Genomic DNA, 22183 nt, shown 5'->3' with positions numbered 1-22183 from the left:
ATATTGTTTCATGTAATAAACTCAATCATTTTTGTTAAATTTAAAATATGTAATATATTATATATATTATATGATATTACTAAATAATAATTATACAAACATTTTAACATAAAACAAGTTTAGAAATGAATTAGCAATGATTTATATTCAACCTAATATTTAGTGAATAACTAAATATATTTTCAATCACATTTTGAAAATTTTTTAAATTGAAATTTAATTTCTGAATTTGTTACTAAACTCATCTGAAAATATGAAATATAACTCTGTTTTCATTAAATTTCTTGTTTTCAAGCTTCTGTTTTCAGATTACCTACCATACATGCAGTAAGTTTTCAAAACTTACATTTTTAGTTTTTGAATTTTTTTTTAAAAAAATAGGTTTAAAAGGTCTCTACATTATTTTTTTTTTTTTTGTATTTTTTGAATTAAGAGAAAATAATTTTAAAATTTTAACTTGTCTCTTTAAAATTGATTTTCCAATTCAAATGACATATAATTATTTAAAAAAAAAAAACTACTTAAAGGTGCTTAAACCTATTAATCTTAAGAATTCGACAATTAAAAATGTATATTTTAAAAACTCACGGACCAAATATATTTATTCTAAAAAAAAATTCCAAATACATGTTTATAATTTAGGGATTAAAAAGATACTTTTCCCCTTAAAGATTCCAATTTCTAAGTCCTTACTAAAGCATTCATAGCAAATTGTGATGGGCACTCTAAATATAAATGTTCCATGCATATATTATGTGTACCAATGTTTTATTTGTCTCTTTTATAGTTTACCATATTTGTTTTCAGTAATCATCTCTCAGAACTGAGTATCTGAAATGTCCTGATTGGTCAAAAGAAATAATAATAATAATGATAATGAAAATGTTCATTACAACAAAAAGAAGGGTATGGTTTGTTTGAGTGGTTTAAATAACTTGATGATACATATCATTCAATTACAACAAAAGAAGATGGCCCCATTTCATCTCTCAATTATTTCAATTACACATATCAACCTGAATATAATTTAACTAGTGAAGATATTATATTTTCTCGAAATGTGAGAGGTTTGAATCGTTATGATACCATCAATGAATTTATTTGAAAAGAGAAGAACGTAACCTACAAAAGAGAAAATCTGCAAATTGATGTGGTACTTGCCACACACACTCTGATCCTATGCTTAAGTCAGAGAGTGAAAGAGTGTGGAAGCTAGAGAGAGTTTGAGAGTAAAACTCAAGTTACCTCATATGAAGTTATAATAATATATTTATAGAGAAAGTTGATATAGGGTATTCTCTATGGTTTTCGAGTCGGCTTAAGATAATTAGATAATTGTCGAGCCAAGGGGTGAGCCTGGTTTCGTGTTTGTTTAGGGCGAGGTCGAGCGTCTTCCTTAGGCTATATCTTGGGCCTAAACTGCTACTTTGGACCAAGGCATGTGTAAAACATACCCCATTAGGAATTTGGCAAGGGTCACCCAAGCCAGTCCCCTTTTTCTAGGTCTATTTTGGTCTTTAGTTGACAGTTTTAATATGTATCATGCTCTTCTTGACTTTGTCATTTCGAGATGTCAATTATACCATTCAATCCAAAATCACCCATACCATATATATATACACTTTGAAGAACACCTTTTATATTTATCTTAGACTAAGGCTAAAATGAGTTTAACTCAGTTGGTTAATGCATTATACATTTGTCAAAATTTTTAAATATTTGAATCTTTATCCACACATCGGTAGAAAATAAAGTATTTAAGAAAAGGAAGGTGAAAAGGAGAAGAAGAGATTTTTTTTAAATAATAATAATAATAAAAAATAGTTGACAAATTTTTAAAGGCCGTCAAGAATTAGTCAACTGTGAATATGAATAGTAGGTGTTATTAGAAGGGGAAAAAAATCTTCATAGACCATGTAGATATTGAATATCTTCTTTATTTTGTAGCATGTTTCTTTATATCCTGACTAAATGTCTATGTAATTGATCAATGTAGCTTTTGTTTGAATATGAGTAATGAGAAATAGTTGGACATGTGAAAATGCCCCAATATTATAAATATCATAAAAATAGATGTTCAGTGTTTATTGTCCTAAAAGTTATGTGTCATTTTTCATGTTATTCATGTGACTTGTAATAATTCAGGCTTAGTATTCATGTAAGTCTACATACTACTTACCATTTTGTTTATAAATAGTGACATTTTCTGGATTTTAAAATTATGCACATTAGTGAGAATAAAAAGAAATTTTCATATATTTCTTATTTCCGTTAAATCATATTTTCTATTTCTATTATTTCTATCTAAAAATTTTAATTTTAGTTATTTATAAGTTTAGTTATATTTTATTATTTTATTATTATTATATTATATTTACTTATTTATTATATAACATGTTATCAGCACGAGCTCTTGTTGCTTTCATCGCTGAAGGTAGGTCAGTTTTTTTCTTTATTATAATTAATAAATTAAATGTTATTTTGCATATATAGTACATATTAAATTTCTAATATAAATACAATATTTTGTGATAGTGTTTCCATGACAAACCTTAAAAAATTAAAATTCGCAGCTCTTAACATTAATGGCAATAATTATTTGTCATGGGTGCTCGATGCCGAAATTCACTTGGATACCATGAACTTGGGGGAAACAATTAAAGAAGGAAATACGACATCCAACCAAGACAAAGCCAAAGCTATGATTTTTCTTCGTCATCATCTCCACTTGGAGTATCTTACAATAAAAGTTTCCTGCATCTTGTGGAAAAAATTGAAAAGAAAGGTATGATGATCAAAAGGCAGTCATTCTTCCTAAAGCCCATTATAAGTGAACGCATTTGAGGCTACAAAATTTTAAATCAGTAACGGTTACAATTCTGCATTATTTAAAACCAATTCAATATTGTTGTTATGGGGAGAAAAAATTACTGATGCTGATATGTTAGAGAAGACATTTTCTACATTTCATATCTTGAATATGTTCTTGTAGTAGCATATCAAGAGAAAGGTTTTAAACAGTATTCTGAATTAATTTCATGTCTTATTGTAGTTGAACAAAATAACGAGTTATTGATGAAAAATCATGAATCTCAACCACTTGGAACGACACCATTCCCTGAAGTGAATGCTGTGAATTTTAATAATAATCATGGTCGAGGTTGTGGCCGCGGTTCAGGTTGTGATCGTGGCAGAGGAAGAAATAATTATGATTTTCGTGGTAGTCATTTTAATCATTCAAATTTCAAAAGAACTACACAAACTGGGGATCACAAAGGAAAATCTCCACAAGATAAGAATTAAAAAAGTATTGAAAATAAATGCTTCCAATGCAGTACCTGTCGTACATTAAAACACTTAGTTGACCTCTATCAAGACTCCCTAAAGAAAAAATGGGGAAATGTGAAAGCAAATTTTGTATACCAGGATAATGAGATATTTAACTCATCCCATATGACAAATTTGAATGTGGCGGACTTTTTTGAATCTCCTGAAGAGAAGATTGGTGCAGTCAATGGAACATCAAGTGTTTCTTTTGATTTTGAGAATATCTAGACTTAATGTTGTTCTTTTCTTTTATCTATCTTCATTTTTTTTAGTAACTCTTATATGTTTTAAGTGTTGTTTTTCTTATTGTAATTATTATTTTTTTTTAATGAAGAAACGTGGATCATTTTCATATATTGGGTGTTTAGAAAATGAGCAAAGAAGATCTATGTCTGATAGACAGTGCAACTACACACACAATACTTACAAATAAAAATTATTTTTCCAAATTGACAATGCTGAAAGCAAAAGTAAATACAATATCAGGTTCTACAAACTTGATCAAATGTTTTTTAAAAGCAAATATTATTTTGCCTAGAGGAACAAATTTACAACTGACAATGCATTGTTCTCTAGTTAATCAAAGAGAAATCTACTAAGTTTTAAAGATATACGTTGCAATGGTTATCTTATTGAGAGTAATAGTAAGAATAACGTGGAAGATCTATATATTATCTCTATTGTCTTAAATGAAAAACGTATGTTGGAAACATTGTCTGCTTTACCTTCTAGATTGTATTATACTTATATACGAGTAATTCAAATATATGCAACAATCAACCTGAAGTTCATGGATCCAAACATAGTTACAATTTGGCATGACCAATTGGGTCATCTAGGATCTATAATTATGAGGAGAATTATTGAGAATTCAAATGGACACTCATTGAAGAACCAGAAGATTCTTTAATCTAATGAATTATCATATGATGTTTACTCTCAAGGCAAATTAATAATTAGACCATCACTAGCTAAAGTGGGGACTGAAACACCTGTATTTTTAGAATGAATTTATAGTGATATATGTGAACTTATTAACCCACCAAGTGGACCGTTTAGATATTTTATGGTGTTAGTAGATGCATCCAGTAGATGGTCAACCGTGTGCTTATTATCAAGTCGAAATCTTGCATTTGCAAGATTACTTGCTCAAATAATTAAGTTAAGAGCACAATTTTCTGATTATACAATTAAAACCATTCATTTTGATAATGTTGGTGAATTTACATCCCAAGCTTTTGATAATTATTGTATGTCAATTGGGATAAGTGTTGAACATCCTGTAGCTCGTGTTCATACACAAAATGGTTTAGCAGAACAATTATAAAACGTTTGCAATTAATTGCAAGATCATTACTTATGAGAGCTAAGCTTCCTTCATTTTATGGGGACATACTATTTTGCATGCAGTGTTACTTGTATAAAGGAACTCGTACTGAAGAGAACCTTGAGCGGAAGCAAGATCGATCCAAATCCATTTTTTATTGAATGTAAATTTTACAGTAAATAAAGAACAAGATATGTATTTATATAAATTACAGCATGCTATTAAAAGAGGTTTTAGAAACCTTACTTTTGAAGACTTTTCTTCAAGAATCCATCGAACGACACATGAACGTCTTGAGGACTTTCTTTAAGAAAACTTCGATCAAGAGCACGAACTCTACCACAAAGGCTCCCTTGGTATTCTCAGGTAGAGAATCCAGGAGAGGTGGGCTTTGGCTATTTTGGATTGGGAGAATTTTTAGTAGTAAGGAGGAAGGTTTGAAATTGTTCACCAACAACTCAAACCACACATAAAACTCTTCTGTTTCTTTTCCAATCACTTCAATGAAGAAGAAGACTCTCTTTTTAAACATGCCAAATATATCAACAACCCACTTACGTGGGTGGAGAGAAAAGAGGGGGAAATGAGTTGATATAAACATAAATATGATAACTAACTTATCATATTATATATAATAATATATATATATATATATATATATATATTATATATATATATATATTATATTATATGTTATATCAAATATAACATATAACCTATAGTTTTATTATTGTATCACATACAATATAACCTATAGTTTCTTTCTCTCTTATATGACATTTAATATAAATCACATTTATATTAAATTTAACAATTATGAATCCAATTCATAGAATTAATATTTGAATCATATTCAAATATTCATTTCCTCTCACTAAAAGCTATAATATATCAAATACATTATAATAATTATATCATATATAATTAAAATAACTTAATTATATCATATATAATAAATCCCTCTACTAATTTAATCAATTCAAAATTAATCCAAAAACTAATTCTTAATTAATCCTATTGAGCTACCAAGGGGACCTCATGGACCTATAGCTTGAAGCTCCAACAGTACATGAATAATTAATTAAACTCTTTAATTAAATTATTCACTATCCGTTAACTGTTAGACATTCCATTAAAGACCGACAGTTGCACTCTTTGCACTACAGATATATTTTTGTGTCCATTGGATATAACCAATCAACAGTACAATGATCATTCACAAATTGCTCGTAAGTACAGCTAGGCCAAAATTACCGTTTAGCCTCTGTAGTTACATCTAATTCTTTAAGTACCACTGATCCCTCTAATGAACAATAGATCATAGTCCAACTATGACTAAACCTTCTCGGGCTAGGAGAAGGTATGACGCCACATTGTTCAAGCCTTGGAATCAGCCCTTAAGGGAGCAATTTTTCTACGTACCCCCACCTCTAGGAAATATTGAATTCCTTCTTATGTAGTTGTATTCCCAGCTCCCCAATCAAACGAATCCCCAAAATGGTACGCTTGTTGAGTCAGCGATCTGACCACTCTCATCCATACAAATCAAAGGATCGCCTTCATAAGCAGGGGTTCACAACTCACTTAGGATTCATATCATGTTACCTATGATCATCATGGTGAAATGTAAGTCTCTATTACGAACGGTATTATATAATGAGATTAAACATTTCGTGGTTCGGTCTTATACAAACTCCTTTGTATAGAATATCTCCATTCACATGTCTATATATGAATGATCAGGATCAGATCATTTATAGCAGTTTACAACAATTGTAACACCTACAAAGCGGGTCATACTCGTAGTGTCACCAGGATAAGATGTCCAGCCTTATCCATTTACTACAGACCATTTAGGTTATCACTTAAACATGATTCACCCGTATGTCTCTACATACATATTTAAGTTACAAGATAACCTTGGATGTTAGTTTATTGGTTTGTTGTTAATGCAACTAAAATATCATATATTTTATTAAATAGACAATGAATTTAAATAAAATATCATATATTTTATTAAATCAACAATGAGTTTGTTCGATAAGATTTACAAACTATAGGACCCTACCAGATTTAGAGCATCAACCCCAACATTGTACGCATTAGACAAGTAGTTTATCGTAAGTACTCGCTGTTACAATTAGCTTATGGTCATAAGCCAAATATTTTCCATATGATAATTTTTTAGTGTGCACAATATGTTCCAATCGCTCCACTACAACGCACTAAGATGGGTCCTCAAAGGAGGTTAGGAATATATGTCGGATTTAATTCTCCATCAATTATTGAATATCTTGAATCCCTGATGGGTGATGTATTTACTGCATGATTTGTTAATTGTCATTTTAATGAGATAAATTTCCCAACATTAGGGGGAGGAATTAAGAAATTGGAAAAATAAATTGCATAGAATGCATCGTTATTGTCTTATTTAGATCCCCGTACATATTAATGTGAACTTGAAGTTTAGAAAATAATTTATATGCAAAATATAGCAAATCAATTACCATGCATTTATAGATGCAAAGAAAGTAACTACATCACATATACCAGTTGCAAATGTTCCATAAAAAATTGATATCCCAACATAACAAGTTTTCACTAATGAGTAATGAGTCTGAAACATGCTAGAAATGTGGTAGACCAGTGGGTTCCGACGATAAAAATCCTAAAAATGAAAAATAATTAATAGTAAAAAAGACTTGGTTGAGGATGTAAATAACCATGAAATCCTCAACATGACTAGTGAGGAAGGTGAAATACTTAATGATAATAATGAAATTTTAATACTAAAGATAATAATGAGATTTCAATAAACTATGTCATGACAGGAAAAAGATGGAATCGAACTAATGTAATTATTGACAACATTTTTTCATATAATCTTGCTCTTGATATTATATTTGAAAGTGAGGATCTTAAACCAAAATGTGTTGAAGAATGTCGACATAGAAAAGATTGGCTTCAGTGGAAAGAAGCAATTAAAGCAGAATTACACTCACTTTAAAAACAGTAGATTTTGGACCAGTAGTCCAAACACTAGAAGATGTCAAACCTGTGGGATACAAATGAGTATTTGTTTGAAAAAGGAATGAAAATAACGAGGTCACAAGATACAAAGCAATACTAGTTGCACAAGGTTTTTCACAAAGACCTGATATTGATTATGGGGAGACATATTCTCCAGTGGTGAATGCAATTACACTAAGATAATTAATTGACTTGACTATATATGAAAGTCTGGATGTGCATCTTATGGATATAGTCACAACATATTTATATGAGAATTCTAGAAAGATTTAAGGTATCTAAAATATATACATTAAATTCCCGGGAATGGTATTCAACAAAGTTACAGAGATCCCTATATGGATTGAAACAATCAAGACAAATGTGGTATAATCGCCTGAGTGGATATTTATTAAAAGAAGGATATCAAAATAATCCAATTTGTCTGTGTGTTTTTATAAAGAAATCATAATCAGGATTTGCTATTATTGAAGGATCTCTTACCGAAGAGTTCCATGAGCGCGTTCGGATCGCTCCGACCTCACCGTGACCGAAATACACATTATACATTCAAAACATACAGTTATGCAAACAAACACTAATTATCGGCATGCTATGAACAACAAAATAACAAGGAAAAAAGTGTCATACCAGTTGAAGACGTTTTTCAAACTTCAGCATTCAAAGCAACGGAAAACCTCCACGCGATCTACCAATACCCAGCGGAAGTTTCGACTGCAGCAGCACAAACAACCGCGAACACGAACTCTGTGGAGACGACACCACTAGAAAAGAGCCGGGTATTCTCAGAGTGAGAACCCAAAACATGGTCTTTCGTGAATTTGGTAGAGAAGAAGGAAAGATGTTTAGATTTTATGTAAGCGATCGTTTAGATTTTCACCAAAGATCGTAGAGGCTCTCGTTTTACATAAGCATCGTTTAGATTTTCACCAACATGCGCTCTCTCTATTTCTTTTGGACGACTACGACGGACGATTAAAAAATGAAACAATTTCATTTTTATTTCATCAGTTATAATAACCGACTCATTCCCACTAACCCATGTCCAAACTTGATTTTTGACTTAATTATCATATAATTAACCAATTAATTAATTAATTAATATAATCATATTATATTTTTAACCTATGATTTGATATCACATATCTACTATAGTATTTTCTCCTCTACTTGATATAAATCATATTTATATCTTATTTCCTCCAAAATAATGTATCTCATACATTTAGCTAATTATATCATATATAATTAACCAGTTCAATTATATCATATATAATCGAACTTCCTCTTGTCAATTTGAACATTTCAAATTAACCCAAACACTAGTTCACGACTTTATCCAAGCTACCCAGGGGACCTAATGGATCTGTGGCTCGAAACTCCAACGCTCCGTGAATAGCTGACTAAACTCTTTAGCCACGAGATCCACCATTCGTTAACTGTCAGATATTCCACTAAAGACCAATAGCTAAACTCTTCTTACCATAGATATATTTCTGTGTCTATCGGATATAACCAATCATGAGTACGATGACCCTTCACAGATGCTCGTAAGTACAGTTGGGCCAAATTATTGTTTTGCCCCTATAGTTACATCTCACTCCTTAAGTACCACTGATTCCTTTAATGAACAACACAACATAGTCCAACTATGTGTGAACATCTCTTGGGCCAAGATAAGATGTGTGGCTCCATATCATTCAAGCCCTGGAATCAGCCCTTAAGAGAGCTATCTATCTACTTACCCTTGCCTCGGGGAAGGAGTGAATTCCATCTTGTGTAGTTGAGTTCCCAGCTGCCAAATCAGATGAATCCCCAAAATGGTAAGTTTGAATCCTCGACCTGGCCACTCGCACCCATACAAATCAAAGGACCGCCCTCAATGGCAGAAGTTCCTAACTCACTCAGGATTGAGGTATGTTACCTATGATCATCCTAGTGAAGTGAAGTCTCTTTCATGAATGGTGTTATATAATGAGACGTTAACACTTCATGGTCAGGTCTTATACAAACTCTTTGTATAGGATGCCCCCACTCGCATGTCCCCAACACGAATGATTAGGATCAGACCATCTATGACAAGTCACAACACTTGTGACCATTCCACAAAGCGGACCGCGTCTGTAACGTTACCAGGATAAGGTTTCCCTCCTAAATCCATATACTATAAACCATTTTGGTTAACACTCAAGACATGATCCACTTGTATGTCACCACATACATGCTTGAGTCACATACAGATAACCAGGGATTTTATGTTTATTAGTTTGTGGTAAAGCAAATAAAACAAGTAACCGAGCAAAAATACAAGATGTAAAGTAAATACCATATATTAACAACACAAGCGTTCGTACAAACTATTTACAAACTACAAGACACGAGACTTTAGGGCATCAACCTCAACAATTATAACTATATATGTTGATGACTTAAATATAATTGGAACTCCTGAAGAGCTTTCAAAGGTAATAGAATATCTTAAGAAATAATTTGAGATGAAAGATCTCGGTAAAACAAAATTTTTCCTTGGTTTACAAATTGAGCATTTAGCCTATGGCATATTTATTCATCAGTCAACTTATACAGGAAAAATATTGAAAAGATTTTATATGAACAAAGCACATCCATTAAATATTCCAATGGAAATTTGTTTATTGGATATAAAGAAATATATATTTCAACCTCGAGAAGATAATGACAAACTTCTTGGTCCTGAAGCACCATATCTTAGTGCAATTGGTGCACTTATATATCTTGCTAATAATACAAGACCAGATATTGGATTTTTCAATAAATTTATTGGCTAGATATAGTTCTTCTCCTACAAAAAGACATTGGAATGGAATTAAGCATATACTCCGTTATCTCCGAGGAACAATCGATATGGGTTTGTTTTATTCAAAGAAATCAAAATTTGATCTAGTTAGCTATGCAGATTCTGGATATTTATCTGATCTACACAAAGCTAGATCTCAAACAAACATGTTGAGTAACTGCTATATCATGGCAATCGGTGAAATAGACCATAATGGTTATTTCCTCAAATCATGCTTAAATTCTTGTAATTCACGAGGCTAATCGAGAATGTGTATGGCTAAGGTCAATGACTCAGCATATTCGTGAAGCGTGTGGCTTATGTTCTAATAAAAAAATCTTCCAATAATATTATATGAAGACAACACAGCTTGCATAGCCCAAATGAAAGGGGGATATATTAAAGGGGATAGAACAAAACATATTTCACCGAAGCTTTTCTACACTCATGATCTTGAAGAAAATGGCAACATCACTGTACAACAAATTTGTTCAAAGGATAACCTGGTAAACTTATTTACAAAGGCATTACCAATTGAAAATTTTGAAAAATTGATGCACAACATTAGAATGTGACAACTCAGAGATCTTAAGTGATTTTTTCATGAGAGGGAGTAAATATATTATATTCTTTTAGAAGTATGTATTATATGAAATGTGTATTCTTTTTCCTTCGCTAGGGCTTTTTTCCTATTGGGTCTTTCCTAGTAAGGTTTTAACGAGACATATTTTAATATTTGGGCATCTAAGGGGGAGTATTATAAATATCATAAAAATAGATTGTCACACCATTCCCAGATTATCCTCTTAACCTAAAAGAGAATGTGACAACAGCAGTTACCAATCTTCTTGTTGGCAGTATTGCCTACTAACATGCTTAACCTGTCTTAGAAACACTGAATTATACAAACATACATTTACTGATGTAACCAACATTCAACAGGGTTTTATAACAACCATTCATATACATGACATATGTACATACAAGATCTTGTGTGCCCCAGCTTACTAAACTAGTCTCTGTATGAACAAAACATATGTACAAATATTTATAAAACAAACACCTAATCTTTCCCAAGTTGGAGTCTTTGAATGGTAGAGTAGCAGCAGAGTTAACTTCTGGGGAGTTGACTACTACCTGGGAAGGGCAAACATTTAAAAACAGGGTGAGCTACTAGCCTAGTTAGTGACTTAATAAAAACTAGTTCTCATGCTGAAAACTGAAAGCTAGAAAACTGAATACTGAAATCTGAAAACTTGTCAAGCAAACAGGTGCATAAAACCGAACCTTTTTGCACAATCCCTTGACGTCAAATCTACCTACGTGCAAGGTACAACTGCTCAGATACCTTCTCTAAGTTTTTCAGTATCGAGCTTAACATAACTTTCATTATATAAGCTTACTATACATGGTATCATAACACATAGCCTTTAGTGAAACATGACTTTCCAACGCATGCTTATAAATATTAAAAGCACATGCACTTTAAACATGATAACATCTGCTTATAGCTTAAAACATGCTATAAAACTCCTTTTTTAAAACTAGCATGTGTTAAACAACATTACTGAAACATGCTCATAAACTTTGTAAACTAGCATGCGTTCGTAACTTAGGAAAACTTGTTTGCTTGGAAACTTATTGTAAATTAATTAGCATGAGAATAAACATTCATTAAAACATGGATTCCTAAAACATTTATAAAACAATCATATTCACTTACAGCTTTGGGCAATCCTCCTAGAGTTGATAAGCTTTTCCTATTGGTGTCAGCCCTGTGAACATAGCAACTTACTTTAGCTACTAGCAATGATCTCCCTTTTGAGATTAACTTGCATAATTAAGCCCACATTTTCCTTAACACATTGGTCTTACCTCTCAACACCTACCTTACCATGCATTGAACACTTAGAAATTTCTTTAGGTTTTAAACTTTGTCTATGCGGCAGTCACACACCATCAACGCACACCACACTTGCCCTCAACGCATGACTAGGTGCTCCAACGGCCACAACTCATCGCACAGCCCTACCCTTATGCATCCAAGCCTTTCATGCTTGCGTACACAGCCCCACACTTAGCTCAACGCACGCTGGTGCTCACTTCTGTCCTTGCACGCGCGTCAACCAACAAGATGCCTACTTGTTCATCTTAAGCAGCTGCCTGCTTGTTCAAACTTTCCAGATTCAACTTATAATTCAAATAACTCATTTTCCAGACCTTTTCTCAGAAAATTTTCTTTTACAACCTATTCAAAATTGATATCTTAAAATTTGAGCTCAAAATTTCTCGTGGTTTAGCCAGAAACTTCAAATCTTCATCACTGGCCCATATTCACTCGAGAACTCGAACTTCTTGAAATTTCTTCAGTTTCCAGCTTTGTTCCTTTGGAGTTTCCTTCCGGCAGCCCTATCTCATCAACTAGACTCACCAAGCTTTCAGATGGCTTTGGAATTACCTTCATATCATGAGTAGATTGCTCAAACCATGCATCTGAAGTCAACCCTCCTTCTTATACTCGAGTATGCTTGCTAACCTTTAATTATTAAGTTGCCACCTCATTCCTTAAATGGGATTAATTTATCTGATCGTGACAGTTGGCCACTTAAAATGGTGGTTAAGCTGATTATCTTCCCATAATTCCCAATGTATAGCTACTTGACATCAACACTTTCCATCGCAACTCACTTCCTTTGCCATCGCACAACCCCTTGGCCGCTTGCCTCAAGACCATCACTTGCACCATCACACACTCCTTTGGCCACATGTCTCAAGACTATCGCTTGCACCATCGCACACTCTTTTGGCCGCATGTCTCAAGACCATCGCTTGCCTAAGCCCAACTCCTTGCTCAAGGTCGTCGCCTTGACTTCCCTAACTTGCAGCACCATTGCCTAGACAACATCTTCATGCCAACGCCCGACCAATGTCTTCATTTCATCTCTTGGCCTCATCAACGCCCACATGCCTTCTGAGCACAACATCCCATCGCTTGGTGCCATGCTTAGCCACACACCACTTACCAACGCATGGTGTCCTCATGCGTCCAACACTTAGCCAACAACGCTAGCTCTTCTAGGTGCTCACCTAACCTCTATTGACAAGATCATCGCCTACTAAATCCTCACACCAAAACCTCATGGCATCCACACCTTCTCCCATACTTGGTCAAAATTTCCACTTGCTAAGGCCAAACTCAAAACTACCCGAGACCTCATTTCCAATACTTGGAACTTTTCCTTTATTCTTAAATCATCATTTTTCATTCTTCAATTATTCCTACAATATAACATTAACTCATATTTAAACCTACTCAGCATATTAATTAATATAGTTAAATAGGGTAAATAGGATTTGAGGTTTTCACAGATACCCAATGTTTAGTGTCCTAAAAGTCATGTGTCATTTTTCATGTTGTCCATTTGGCTTGTAATTATTCATGCTTAGTGTCCATGCATGTAAGTCCACATCCTACTTGCTACTTTACCTATAAATAGTGACATTTGGTGGATCTTAAAATTACGCACATTGGTGAGAATAAAAAGAAATTTTCATATATTTCCTATTTCCATAAAATCATATTTTCTATTTCTATTATTCCTATTTCCATAAAATTATAATTTTAGTTATCTTTAATAATTATTTATAAGTTTAGTTATATTTTATTATTTTATTATTATTATATTGTATTATATATATATATATATTATATTTTCTCCACATCTGTTGTGTTCCTTAATTTCTACAAAAATTATTGTAGCATGCTATTAAAAAATCCTAATTAGTCCCACCAAACAAATATTTCAACTCATATAATTAAAACCGAGTTAAATTATTATTTTGGTTACCCTATTTGAATTTCATTTCATTTGAATTTATGTATTTTCAATCATTTAGATTTAATTCATATATTTTCAGTAAATCTTAATTTAATCTACCAAAATTATTATTTATCACAGAGCAACTTTCATACCATAAGACATGTAAATATATTTTCAAAATTTATAAAAAAAAAAAAAAAAAATGCACACAGTATAGGCTTCTTTATTAAACAAAATCAACCATAAACTAAACATTAGAAGCTATTTTGAAGATTTTTTTAAAGTTTATTTCAATATTTGAAAGCATTGTGCCTAAAATAATATTTTAACAAATTAAGTTAAAATCTACAGTAGTTTTAATGACATGGCAACGATTTGTAAGGCATAAATTGAAGTTACTAATCTATGTATTCAACAAAAGACATTTCAAACGAAATTTTTGGACCTGTTTGGTAATTATTTGGTTTTTTTATTTTTGTTTTTAAAAATTAGACCTATTTCATTCACATTTCTTACGATGATTTGCATATTTCTTAACTATAATAGTTGAATTCTTAGACAAATTTTAAAAATAAAAACAACTTTTTGAAAGCTACTTTTTTTAGTTTTCAAAATTGACTTAGTTTTTTAAACGATTGGTGAAAAGTAGAGAACAAAAAAAGAAATTTGGATGTATAAGCAGTGTCCATAGATTAAGTTTTTCAATAACAAAAACAAAAAAATAAAAAACAAAATGGTTACCAAACAGAACATAAGTAGCTATTATTTAAACAAACAACTAACAGAATGTTTATACTCTCCATAAAAAAAGGTCTGAAGTTTTTTTTTAAAAAAAAAAAAAAAACAAAACAAAAAACTAGGGTTTTCAAATAAGATCATTTCTCTCTCTAGCAAATAAGCCTATACTATATATTTTAATACTAAATTTGGGCTATACATAACTATGAAGAGAGAGAGGAAGAAAAATGCATTTTTTAAGTATTTTTATGCCCAAATGACTGACAAAACTTGAACAAACCAACCCATAAGAGTTTGGTACTCCAAATTTATTGCACATTTTCCTCCTAACCATTTTTATGTCCAAATGACTGACAAAACCAAAGCCTTGAGCTACCCAAAACATATCATATATATATATATATGCATTTCGATCTATGTACTTTCAAATGTCTAATTTTAGTCACTCCATTTTTAATAAATATTTAAAATAGATTTTACATTCAAGGTATTCAATTCTCGTCAACATGTTGATATTTTTTTTTTTTTATATTTCTACATTTTCATGGGGTTCAATTCAACATTAAAGGTGGATCGATATTTTTCATTATATCATTAAAAAAATTCCTTAAACATTCCAAAACAAATAACAAAATGTCTCTAACGTAAATATAATGTAAATAATAAGCATATTGACTTGTTTAAGAGTAAAATGACTATTATAATTTTTTTTAAAAAAAATCATAAATATCCATCGACATCAACATTTCATTAATAGTTCCATCAATATTTTTGTAAATTTGAGACCTCGACATATCGATGATAATGGCATTCTAAACTTGTACTTAATATTTTTTTTAAAAATAGTCAATATTAGCATTCGATTTACAAACTTAAAAAATATATTCATATAATGTATTTTATTGCATGAAAATTATTATTATTATTCAATAAATTTCGATGAAATATAATTTTAAATAACTAAATTTAAGTTTTATTGAAAGCACAAGTATTGAACAATTGAAACTACCAAGATTAAAACGAAATAGAATTCAAACTATAGATACAAAAATAATATTTATAAGATTACATTAAACTATCATTTTGGTCCTCATACTTCGAACTTTATTCAATTTTAGTCATGTATTTTCCAAAGTTAATTTTTTTTCAAAAATTGGTTAAATAATAATAAAAAATTTCATGTAAAGGAATGTAATATGTGAATATATTTTCAAAATCTATATTAAAAATGTTAATAAATAAATAAATAAATAAAAATAAAAAATCAACAATAAACTAGCATTATTGAGAACTAAATTACAAATATTAAAATTGGAAAACTAACATTGTAAACACTAAAATTAAACAAACTTTAAAGTATAGAAATTACCAAAAATGAAAATTTAAGCTGATAATAATAGACCCTTACATCGTTAATTTGTAGATAATTTATTCATAATTAGTATTAACATTTTTCTAAGGTATTTCTGATACTTTTCAATTTAAAAACTAACAAAAAAAAAAGCATTTTTGAACTCGTTTAAGACCGGTTTTGAAATTTTTAAAAGTTTAAGAATATTTGAGACAGAGAATAAAAAGACATTTTTTAAAAATAATTTAGGCATAATAATAATTTTGAAAAATAAAAAGGAATAGGGGTGAGAGGAGAGAGAAAATAGGGTAATATATAGAATGAGAAGGGAAATAATTTGTGCATCATTACACTTATGATTTAGTTTTTGGGGCAGAGGTGAAAGGGACCCCTTTCTTTCCCTACATTTATAGGGCCCTATCCCTATCTTCCCATCACATCTTAGGATAACTCTTGTCCTTTTGTATTTTGTTTCTTCAAAGTTGACATTTTTTTTTTCCTTCCCAATAAAAAATAATAGTAATAATAATATTTACAGTATTTACAGCCACACAACAAACCTTGAGTTGAGTTTATCCACATTTATCCTTCCTTGGTTTTTCTATTATTTTTACTGTTTTACATGCAGTCACTTTTTTCTTTTAAATTATCTATGTAGGTTAAAACTAATGGTCTACATTGGTTAGTTTGACCTCGAGTTTTGATTTTGTTTCACATTAGTTGAAAAAAATGAGGTTAAGGCCATTTTTTAGCTTTGTTTAATTTTAATTTATCTATTTTTAAACATCCTCATTTTTATAGAAATTGATAATATAATGTTAATATTTTTCATGCAAGAAAATATAATATACAAATATGTTTTCAAAATTTATGACGAACATGCTAATAATAACATTATAAAATTGTAGTATTTTGAAATTTAGAGTATAAGATGAATAAATATTTAATGAATGATATAAATCAAACGATCGCCTTTATAGACAGGAGTTCACAACTCACTCAGGATGCATGTCATGTTACCTATAGTCATCCTCGTGAAATGTAAGTATCTATTATGAACGGTGTTATATAATGAGACTAAACATTTCGTGGTTCGGTCTTATACAAACTCCTTTGTATAAAATATCCCCGCTCACATGTCCATACATGAACGATCAGGATCAGATCATTTGTAGTACTTTACAACGATTGTAACACCTACAAAGTGGGTCATACTCATAGTGTCACCAGAATAAGGTGTCTAGTCTTATCTATCTATTACAAACTATTTAGGTTATCACTTAAACATGATCCACCCGTATGTCTATACATACATGTTTAAGTTACAAGATAACCTTGGATGTTAGTTTATTGGTTTGTGGTTAATGCAACTAAAATATCATATATTTTATTAAATAGACAATGAATTTGAATAAAATATCATATATTTTATTAAATAAACAATGAGTTTATTCAATAATATTTACAAACTACCCTACGAGATTTAGGATATCAACTCCAACATTGTACACATTAGACCAATAGTCTCAAAATTTTTGGATATGCAATATATGTTCCAATTGCTCCACCACAAACGTACTAATTAATACAATTATTAATTTTATTTTATAATTTTCTATTATTAGTTTAAAAGTATGAGTCTTGAAATCTTTTAACTAAATTGAAACAAAACTCAAATTTCTTTACTTATTTTTATTAATACAATTCTAACTAAATTTTTTACACAACTTTCAAAGTTTCAATTTGATTTTTCCATATTTAATTTAACCTCGTTATTAATTAATACTTGAACATTTTACTTATTTTTATTAGTCCTCGAGTTTTGAGCAATAAATATATTTAATCCCTAAAATTAAAAAATATATCCTTTCAATCACCAAAATTTTCAAAATAGAGTTAAAATGTCCCTAAGTACTTTTTTATTATTATTATTATTATACTAAATATTAGCACGACATTTTGAATAAACATAGTAACTAAAGAAAAAAAAAAGGAAATGAGGAAGGAAGAGGATGACTTAAACATTTTCAGCAACCATAGAAAATTTATTCATAAACTCCTCAAACCTACTCTTTAAAATTTCAAAATAAAATGCTACTTAGAGACCAAACACATTTACAGCTCAAAACTTTTGGGGAAAATAAAATATGAAAAATTAAAAAATTAAAATTAACGTTTAAATCCTATTTTAGTCCTTCAACTTTGAAGCTTGTTCTTTTTTGGTCCCTAGACTTTTAAATATGTATATTCTAGTCCCCGAACTTTTAAAAGTGCTTAATTTAGTCACTACTATTTAAAAAAATTGTAAAGTATCAATTTTGAATTAGGTGGTCAAGCGATTTTCTATAGAACTCAAAAGTCATTTTACTTTCAAGATTTTGGTTGTTCAGTATTTTAGTGCATTGGTTGTTAGCATTTTACTTCACCTTCATTTTGCTCACACATACTAGATGCAATTTCATCAAAGAGTTAACAAAATCTTAATAGTAGAAAACAAAATAAACACTTTTTAAAAGTCCAGAGATTAAAACGATTGTTTTTTAAATTAAAGGATCAAAATAGAACAAGATCCAACGTTTAAGAACTAAAATAGAATTTAAACCTAAAATTATCATATGAAAGGAAGGATTATATGCATTATGGGTTTAAAATTAAAAAAATGTTAACAGAGAAAAAATGTTGAACTTTTATAGAAATAACCAAAAAAAAAACAGTAATAGACACAAATAGACTTTCATCAGTATTTATTAATAATAAACTTCTATCAATTTCTATCACCGATAGTCTTCTATCAATTTCTATAAAAAAAATTAAAATTTCATATAAATAATTTTCCTTATTTTTCTATTTTTAAAAATCTTCTTTTAGAATTGTCCAAAGGTAGGAAGTGAATAAAAATAAAGTGGGAAAGGTGATGTGTCAAAGAAGTAAGACAGTCAAAAGGAGAGTGGGGGCCACTGTCAGAGAGTTGAAAATTAAAAAATAATTAAAAAAAAAGTGGGCGCAAAAATCGAAGTAGAAAAAAAAAGGAAAAAAAATGATTTTGCCATCCATTGCTTTATGATTACCTTCGTTTGCTGACCGCACGGGCAGTCCGGGCAGGGAAAACGAAAAACCTTTGGTTTGACAGTAACATTACCACTTTTCTTCCACTCTTTTTTTTCACCCTAAAGTCCTGTCCTTGTCTGCCCGGCATTCAAGCCGGGCTCCTCCTTTTTTCTATACATACATATATATATATATATATTTACCTACTACTTTTTTTTAATTAAAATTAAATATTTTCAAATGGGCCTATATTGCAAATTTCTGTTTCTAGTTTTGTGTTTGTTCCTTTGGACAAAACATTGCTTTAAATTATTCCCCTAGCCTTATATTCTTTGCAACTCTTCTTTTTTTTTTTTTTTTTTTCATAATATATTATTGAAGGTTAAGGAGAGATAATATCTATTTGATGGAAATGCGTTAATACTTTATTTTTTCTCTTGATAACTATATATGGAGTAAGAATTTAAACTTTTATCTCAAATATAAGAGTAGTAATTTTAGATTTTAACGATTAAGTTATACTCATCCAACCATTAATTAATAATAGACATTAACATCGAGGTTGTAGAATTGGAAATTTAAGATTAACTCGTAGAAAAATAATTGATATCTCATAATTCCTGTTTGAAAATCATTTGATATTTAATTTTTAAAAAATTTCATATATAGAAATAATATCAAACTATTTACAAAAATAACAAAAAAAAAAAAACTGATAGACACTGATAAACTTTTAAAACAACTATCATATAATATTAATGATAGACTGCTATCAGTTAAACACTGATAGACTTTTATAGTGTCTCAGTGATAGACTTCTACAACATCTATCATATAATATTAATGATAAATTTCTATCCATTTCTATCCCTTATAGACTTCTATTAGCTTTTATCAACAAAAGATTAAATTTTACTATTTTGTGTAAATAGTTTCTTTCTTTTTTTTTTTCTATTTTTCGAAATCTACCTTAAGTTTTCAAAAATTAAACTTATAAAAATCACTCAATAAGTTAAATTGTTTTGTTATTTATTTTCTAGTAATATTTTCAAAAACCAACCCATGATTTGAAAACTTTAAAATAATAGTTTTCAAAAACTTATTTGTATTTTGTAATTGGACTAAAAATTCAAATATCTTATAAGTTTTTTCTTTTTTTGGTATTAAGTCATAACGACCCAATTGATCAATTTCAAAGACAAATCAAGTCTAATGAGGATTTTTTTTTCTCTCTTTCTCAAATTTAGAAACTCAAATAACTAAAGTCAATCTCTTCAAATTAAGGGGACATTTGATACAAGAACTATCATACTACTCTAATAACTATCTCTTGCTACAGTAAATAATATTTTGTACTCCCCAATTAGCTACAATCAACACTATTTCAAAATCCACATTCGCTACAGTATTTACTATTTACTACAACTTTTACTATTTTACATTCATAATTTTTTTTATTCTTTGCTATAGTGTTTACTATTTTCTTCTCATATTAAAATAGTTTACACCTCAAACACATACTATTATAATCCAGACTAAAATAATCTACATCTCAAACACAAACTATCATAACTTAAGACTATAATAACCATCTTTTTACCTCAAAGGTCCCCTAAGTGATTTGAAAGAAGAACCATAAATTTTTTTTTTAAAAAAAAAACATGAAATAAAATCATATTCATACATATAAATCAAAGAAGCAAAAGAAAAATAATAATTAAAAAAAGAAAGCCAAAAAGGTATAAAAGAAAGGCAAAAAAGTAAGAAGAGAGAAAAGAGAGTGGAAAAAAAGGAAGAAAGAGATGGTAAAAAAGAGAGGTGCAGTTGGCAAAGATTGAGGAAGGATAAATGAAAGAGGGACAAGAAAAGAAATTGTTGGGTGGGTAAGAAATGGGAATTCGAAAACATAAGAGGCCAAAATAAAATTTTAAAAAAATTTAAAAGAAAAAAAGAAAAAATAAGTCAGAAATCAGAAACGTTCCTCTGTAGAGGTGACAGAGACTCAGAGTTTTTAAATAAAGCTTTATCCTAAAGCCGAAATTGAATCATTCATTCATAATTACTTACTTTTTAAAAAATGGGGTATTGGCAGATGGTCCGCTCTGACTTTTGCGTCCACGTGTTACCTGCTTTACACACACCAACAATACAAAACAAATTCAGTAAAATATTCTAAAACTAATTATTTCCATCCCTTTTTTTCTTATTATTATTTTCTTTCTTTTAATCTACATTAATGGAGAAACTAAAAAATTAGTTTTTAAAATCATCCTTCTTGTTTTATTATCTACTCTCTGTCTCTGCCCGTGTTTTTAAAGACAAAACTAAAAAAAATAATTTTTAAAAATTTGTTTTTGTTTTTAAATTTTGACTAGAAACTCAATTGTACTTGAAGCGGAAATTTTGTTCTTTTATTTTATCTCTTTTCCTTACCATGATTTGCATTCTTAAGTGTAAGAGTTGAATTAAAAAAAGAAAAAAAAATACAAAATAGATAACCCAACAAGAGTTTTAGAGGTGGAACGAGTGTTTATAGACTTAACTTTTAAAAATTAAAAACAAAAACTAAATGATTACTAAATAAGAGCTTAAAGTTTGAGATCTAAAGTTTAAAGATCAATTTGACATAAATTTTGAAATCATGTCTACTAAATCAATTAATTAAAAAGATAAGAGATTGACAAATTGAATTGTATTGGCTTGATATGATTTATACAATGGAGGGA

Source organism: Benincasa hispida, chromosome 5 (assembly GCF_009727055.1).
Source record: "Benincasa hispida cultivar B227 chromosome 5, ASM972705v1, whole genome shotgun sequence".
In the NCBI taxonomy this organism is placed as follows: Eukaryota; Viridiplantae; Streptophyta; class Magnoliopsida; order Cucurbitales; family Cucurbitaceae; genus Benincasa; species Benincasa hispida.
Note: the sequence above shows the minus strand (reverse complement) of the source record.